The sequence below is a fragment of the Cornus florida genome, unplaced genomic scaffold (assembly GCF_030987335.1).
Source record: "Cornus florida cultivar Cherokee Brave unplaced genomic scaffold, ASM3098733v1 CherokeeBrave_3.0.0_Hap2_Chr09, whole genome shotgun sequence".
Taxonomy (NCBI): Eukaryota; Viridiplantae; Streptophyta; class Magnoliopsida; order Cornales; family Cornaceae; genus Cornus; species Cornus florida.
Window position 1 is genome coordinate 95,175,208 of NW_026775579.1, and position 6,695 is coordinate 95,181,902.

Sequence of the window (6,695 nt, forward strand, 5' to 3'; positions counted from 1 at the left end):
ACCTTTCTCTCTAGCTGATCCTTTGGTCACCATCTTTTTTTTCGGCTACTGCAAATTGACAATGTAATGTCAGTAACCGTTTTATTTCTTTCTTTTACGCAATAGAATAATACCACTTATAAAAAGATAAAAATATATCGGTAGTGACCTAATTCAGGATGCCTTTAAAAATTCAACTTTTGAAAAGGTAACCTATTATCTCTAATATTCTCAAAAAAAAAAAAGTCAACTAGAAAAATAAATACTCCTAATAAAAAAAAAAAATACGGATATTACAGATGTCATCGTTTCCGTTTCCCCCATTAGTCTTCCCATTCTTGTCTTTCCCATCCTTGTCTTCCTTTTTCTCGGATCGATTGTTTCCGTTCGGAGGAAACTCCACTCCCAAAACCTTGCACATGTGGCTCATTTGCTTTTGTGTATTTTCCGTGCTCATCAAAATCATATCAATTTTGGAATCATCCCGCGTCAACTTTCCAGCCATTTTGTTTAAAGTCTTAGTGAATCCATCGGTATAGAGAGAGCGAGCGACGGCGATAACAGTGGCTGAACCTTGTCCCAAGCCTACAACCTTGGTCGTCTCTTCAGCCGGTATCTTCTCGTCCGACATTTTTTCCGGTATCTCGATCTCAGGCGTAGTCTTCTCATCTTTCTTGGTTTGAACTGACGACTCCGATTCTGGCTGACCTTCCACTAGAATGTCCTCCAACATTTTCTTTGTCTCGTTGCAGAGATGAATTTCAACCTTCGATGGAAGGCCTTCCTTCTTCGACTGTTCGGCGGCTTTGTCAGTGAGATGAAGCTCCATCACATTCAATGGAACGCTCTCGCGGATGACTTTCGTGATCTGGCACTTCTCCGACTTCATCACAGCTACAACAACGCCTCTCAGTTTCTCCATCGTTTTCTCACTCTCTCCTCTCTCTCTCTCTCTCTCTATCTACTACTCCTTTTTGCTGCTCTCTCTCTTTACAGCTTCTTGCTCCTCCTATTCCTCTCTCTCTCTATATAGATGTATAAAATTTTCGTAGGACAATAAAATCCTACTTTTCATAAGAATTTCCAACCAAGTCCTATAACTTGTACAATTCCTCTTTTACCCTTTTCATATATTATGTTGCGTAACTATTTTTTTCCAAACAATTATGCCAAAATTCTGATTGAATATAAATAATTTAAAAATATATTTTATTCCAATCAAATTCACGATACATTATTTTTTTAATGACCTTATAGACATCATTATGTTGTTGACCTCCGCTTATAGTCAAATACTCAATCATAAGCACCCAAATGTTGAAATTTTTTTTTAACAGTCCTGTATAATCTATGCTAATAATATTTGGTGATTGATCATTTTAAACATGCTTTCAACCGTATGTTTAAGCTGTCAGTTCACATATTCCAAATTATGCCAAAGCAAAGTGCCTTCTCGAGCGTGCTAGGAGCGCTTTGAAGGTCGGTTTAGACAAGAAATTTCTCACACACAATCTAATCAATTTGTTGTCATTGATTGAAACAAGGTACCTACTTACTTTGACAAGTAATGGGAAGCAAGCCATTAAAATCTATGTTATTTCAATGTAAAATTTTTTTCTTTTTAGGTAAAATATTTTTTTTATTTTTATTTTTTGTTGTTTGCTAAAGGTTTAGGTCGAGTTCATCAAGTGAAAAGTGTAAAATAATTTGTTAAAAATGAATGAATAAATTATTTTTATTAAGTTTTAATATATTTTTTTGTTCGTAAATATTTTACGACAACCAAAAACTATAAAACACAATATTTTTCAAAAGAAAATTTACGATCAAATGCAGAGAAATAATACTGAGATAAGGAGCATTCTAGCAAAATTACATAATGGTAACCTTCATAAAAACAACCATAATTGAGATGTGAGAGATATTTTTCTTTTCAGATAAAATATTTTTTTATTTTTCGGTATTTGGTAAAGATCTAAGTTGAGTCTATCAGGTGAGTCGTGTAAAATAACTTATTCAAAATTAATGAATAAGTTATTTTTGTTAAGTTTTAATTTATATATTTTTTCTTAAATAATTTACAACAATCAAACACCATAAAACACATAAAATATTTCCCCAAAAAAAATTTACGATCAAACAAATGAAGATAAAAATAATACTGAGATAAGGAGCATTCTAGCAAAATTACATATTGGTAACCTTCATAAAAATAACCATGACTGAGATGTGAATGTTAAAATTGATCTGTGGTGATTAAAAATAAATAAAAAGATAAAGCTAGGTAGAGACAAACATATTTTTATTTGAGGTGGTGGGATTAGCACTCTCATTAGAGATGGGATGAGGATATATAATCAAATTAAAATAGTTTGACCATCTATTACTTACTTCAACAATAAATTAGGGATGACAAATTATAATCGTGCCGTATCGATATAAGAGTATTCTACTAATAAAACAGCTCAATTCGAACACGATTCATTTGATAATCGTGTCAAGAATCCTTAATACTAACCAGAACTGTTTATTAAACAAATTATACGTGTAACTCGTTTAATAACATATTTAATAATATCAAATATTTTATTATTTAAATTATTAATAATACTAGATAAAATATTAAATACTAAAAAAATATAAGTTTCAATCCAACCAAATTACTAAATAATTTCTAATTTACAAAAGAATAAATTATAATATACAAGTTTAGATAATTATTTTGAAACTTAAATAAAAATTTACTTATGACACGTATAGTTAAACAAGGTCCCAAACTCATTTAAAGTCAACGCAAACCCTTCTAACTCGTATCATATTGGCAGGTCGTGTCAAACTTTGAACCCGCGATCATGGATTCTTATTTTGATCCTGATTCATAACCCCTTCCAATTACCATTTTGACCTTTTTTAAAAAACTTTTCACTTTGCTTTTTTCTTTTTCCAGAGTTAAATTGGTGTATTATCTTACAGTCTTATTACACCATCTTTTAAATATATAGGCATGTTATGTACCGTAGTCTCTTATAATTGAATAAAAGATTTAGTGGACAAATATAAAATGAAGGAAAATATATATTATGTACAGCTAGCACAAGATCTTTAAAGGGGCCTTGTTTTTTTGAATTTTAATTTCAATACTGAATTTTAAATCTAAATATTATATGTACAATATGTGTTGAGCCCATGCCTCTACTCAGCTTTATCCAACTTTCAATTGTAAAATTACAAATTGCTTCCAATTTAATTGAAATTTTGATGCTCGCTTTAATTAATTTAAGAAGAATGAAAGACTGTAGCGGGAGAGATAGCGAGAGGTGGGTAGTGTAGTGAGGGTGAGATGGTGTTTCTGTAAATAATCGGTACATTTCTGGTCAGTGTCGAAATTTCCTGTGCGTAGACGTGCTTTGCTCCAGCCTCTAGCCTATTTGCGTAGACGTGCTTCGCTCCAGACTCCAGCCTATCCAATTTTGTACCATAACAGAATTACACCACACTCTCTTTGTCATCAAGTACCATCACGCGTCGTGTATTGCGAATTGATGAAAAGCCGTGAGGATTATATCTATCTTTATATATGCACAGAATTTCATATTGGGTATGCAAGTCCAATAACTGATGTCATAATTTAAAAAGAATAAAATTAAACATGCTTTCAACCTTATGTTTAATTTCATATTGGGTGTTTGATCATTAAACATGGCTTTCAACCTTATGTTTAAGTGGTCAGTTCACATATTCCAAATTATGCGACATTATTCCAAATTATGCGACATTATTCCAAAGCAAAGTGCCTTCTCTAGCGTGCTAGGAGCGCTTCGAAGGCAGGTTTAGACTAGAAATTTCTCACACACAATCTAATCAATTTGTTGTCATTGATTGAAACAAGATAGCTACTTACTTTGATAAGTAATGGGAAGCAAGCCATTAAATTCTATGTTATTTCAATGTAAAATATTTTTCTTTTTAAGTAAAATATTTTTTTAATTTTTATTTTTCGTTGTTTGGTAAAGGTTTAGGTCGAGCCAATCAAGTGAGAAGTGTAAAATAATTTGTTAAAAATGAATGAATAAATTATTTTTATTAAGTTTCAATATATTTTTTTGTTCGTAAATATTTTACGACAACCAAAAACTATAAAACACAAAAATTTTCGAAAAAAAATTTACGATCAAACAAATGGAAAGAAATAATACTTAGATAAGGAGCATTCTAGCAAAATTACATATTGGTAACCTGCATAAAACAACCATGATTGAGATGTGAGAGATATACTTCGTTATTTCAGCGTAAAATATTTTTCTTTTAAGATAAAATACTTTTTTATTTTTTTATTTTTCGGTATTTGGTAAAGATCTAAGTCGAGTCTATCAGGTGAGGCGTATAAAATAACTTATTAAAAATTAATGAATAAATTATTTTTGTTAAGTTTTAATATATATATATTTTTCTTAAATAATTTACAACAACCAAATACCATAAAACACATAAAATATTTCCCCCAAAAAAATTTACGATCAAACAAATGGAGATAAAAATAATAGTGAGACAAGGAGCATTCCAGCAAAATTGCATATTGGTAACCTTCATAAAAATAACCATGACTGAGATGTGAATATTAAAATTGATCTGTGGTGATTAAAAATAAAAAATAAAAGGATAAAGCTAGTTAGAGACAAACATTTTTTTATTTGAGGTGGTGGGATTAGCACTCTCATTAGAGATGGGATTAGGATATATAATCAAATTAAAACAGTTTGACCATCTACTACTTACTTCAACAATAAATTAGGGGTGGCAAATTATAATCGTATCGTATCGATATAAGAGTATTTTACTAATTAAACAGCTAAATTCGAACACTATTCGTTTAATAATCGTGTTAATAATCCTCTATACTAACCGGAACTGTTTATTAAACGAGTTATACATGTAACCCGTTTAATAACATATTTAATAAAATCAAATATTTTATTATTTAAATTATTAATAATACTCGATAAAACATTAAATGCTAAAAAAATATAAGTTTTAATCCAACCAAATTACTAAATAATTTCTAATTTACGAAAGAATAAATTATAAGATACAAGTTTAGATAATTATTTTGAAACTTAAATAAAAATTTACTTATGACACGTATAGTTAAATGGGTTGAACTGCTCAACCCAAATACGAAACAATTAACTAAACGGGTTAATCATGTCTTACGATTCAAACCCGTTTAAAATCAACACAAACCCTTCTAACAAAAAAAAAAAAAAAAAAAAGTTTTGGTAGTACTAACCCATCCCAAAATAAATTAGCCCACCCCATTATTCATTTCTAAATCCGCCCTTGCATCAAGGTAATTAGAAGAGAAACATTAAAATTTACCTGATACATAAGTAAGGGGTAGAATTACCCAGTGATCCATGTAACTTTTTATTTAAGGTGTGTTAGACTTTATAAAATTGAAGTTTTAGAAATAGGATTGTTTCAATTTTTTTAAAAAATTGATTCAATTTTCTTGATTATTATTCTCAAATTTTACTAATTTTAATTTCAAACACACCCTTAATAATATCTCCAACTATGAAATAAGAATTCCATATAAATGATTTTTTTTTTTTTTGGCGAGATGCAACTTTCCATTAACCTGTGAAATGCGAGTGGTCCGTAGGAACAACCACAACTCATCTCTTATTGGGAATCCATACATTTTATGAACAATTATCACTTGATCGAGAAAAAGTTTAGATTTGGCACATCCGTCCATTTTTTAAAATTAAATAAAATCCAGAGCTTAAAAAATTCCATGCAATGTGGGCATGTATCATGATACATGATTTCACCAATATATATTTTACTTTGCTTTTTCTCGACCCGGCCCCCTAAACTCTATACAATTAATTAAAACCACGTGCTTTGGTTGCACATAGATATTATTTGTGTTGTCCCCACTATGAAGTCTTTTTTATCTTTTTTTATTTTTTTGGGTAGGTGATGATTGTTTGAACCTAAAGCCCCCTTCATATAAATGGTGTCGTGACCTCTTTTATATTTTAGGGATTTTTACATATGATAATAGGCAATTCAAAATTAAAAGAGAAATAAAATAAGGGTAAGAGATTTATCTTACTCAAAATCTCTATGGAATTATAAAAAATATCTGGTTACCATATGTAACCAAAGTTACCATTACTGTAAGAAGGAAACGATATCATCTTGGATCAGGGAGAATCTCGTTTCAACAACTACTACCATTAAAGGTACGCCATAAATTTTATATATAATACTTATCGGATATTAGATCGTCGAGTACTAACTTGACAATCGGAGTGCACCCGACCGGCATCACGCCGGTCATCACTTCTCTTGTCGTGCAGGAATCGTTACGGGCTTCGGAGTGTGTAGATTTTTGGCATCAACAACATATAAATGGGGTTAGGGCCTCATATTTACATATTTTATTTTTAGAGTAATGTAGATATTGTTTGTACTGTTTCTTTAATCTTTATATATATATATATATATATATATATATATATATATATATATATACACACACACACACATACATGTTGAGACTAGGCCCTAGGGTCGCAATTGAATCAAGGAAAGTCGTCTCCGTCCCAAGGGTTGGTTTAGCGGGTCATAATTTGGGTCCCGGTGTTTCATGAATCATATGATCTTTGAACATTTAATTATGTAAGTAATTTTTGTGGAAATACACG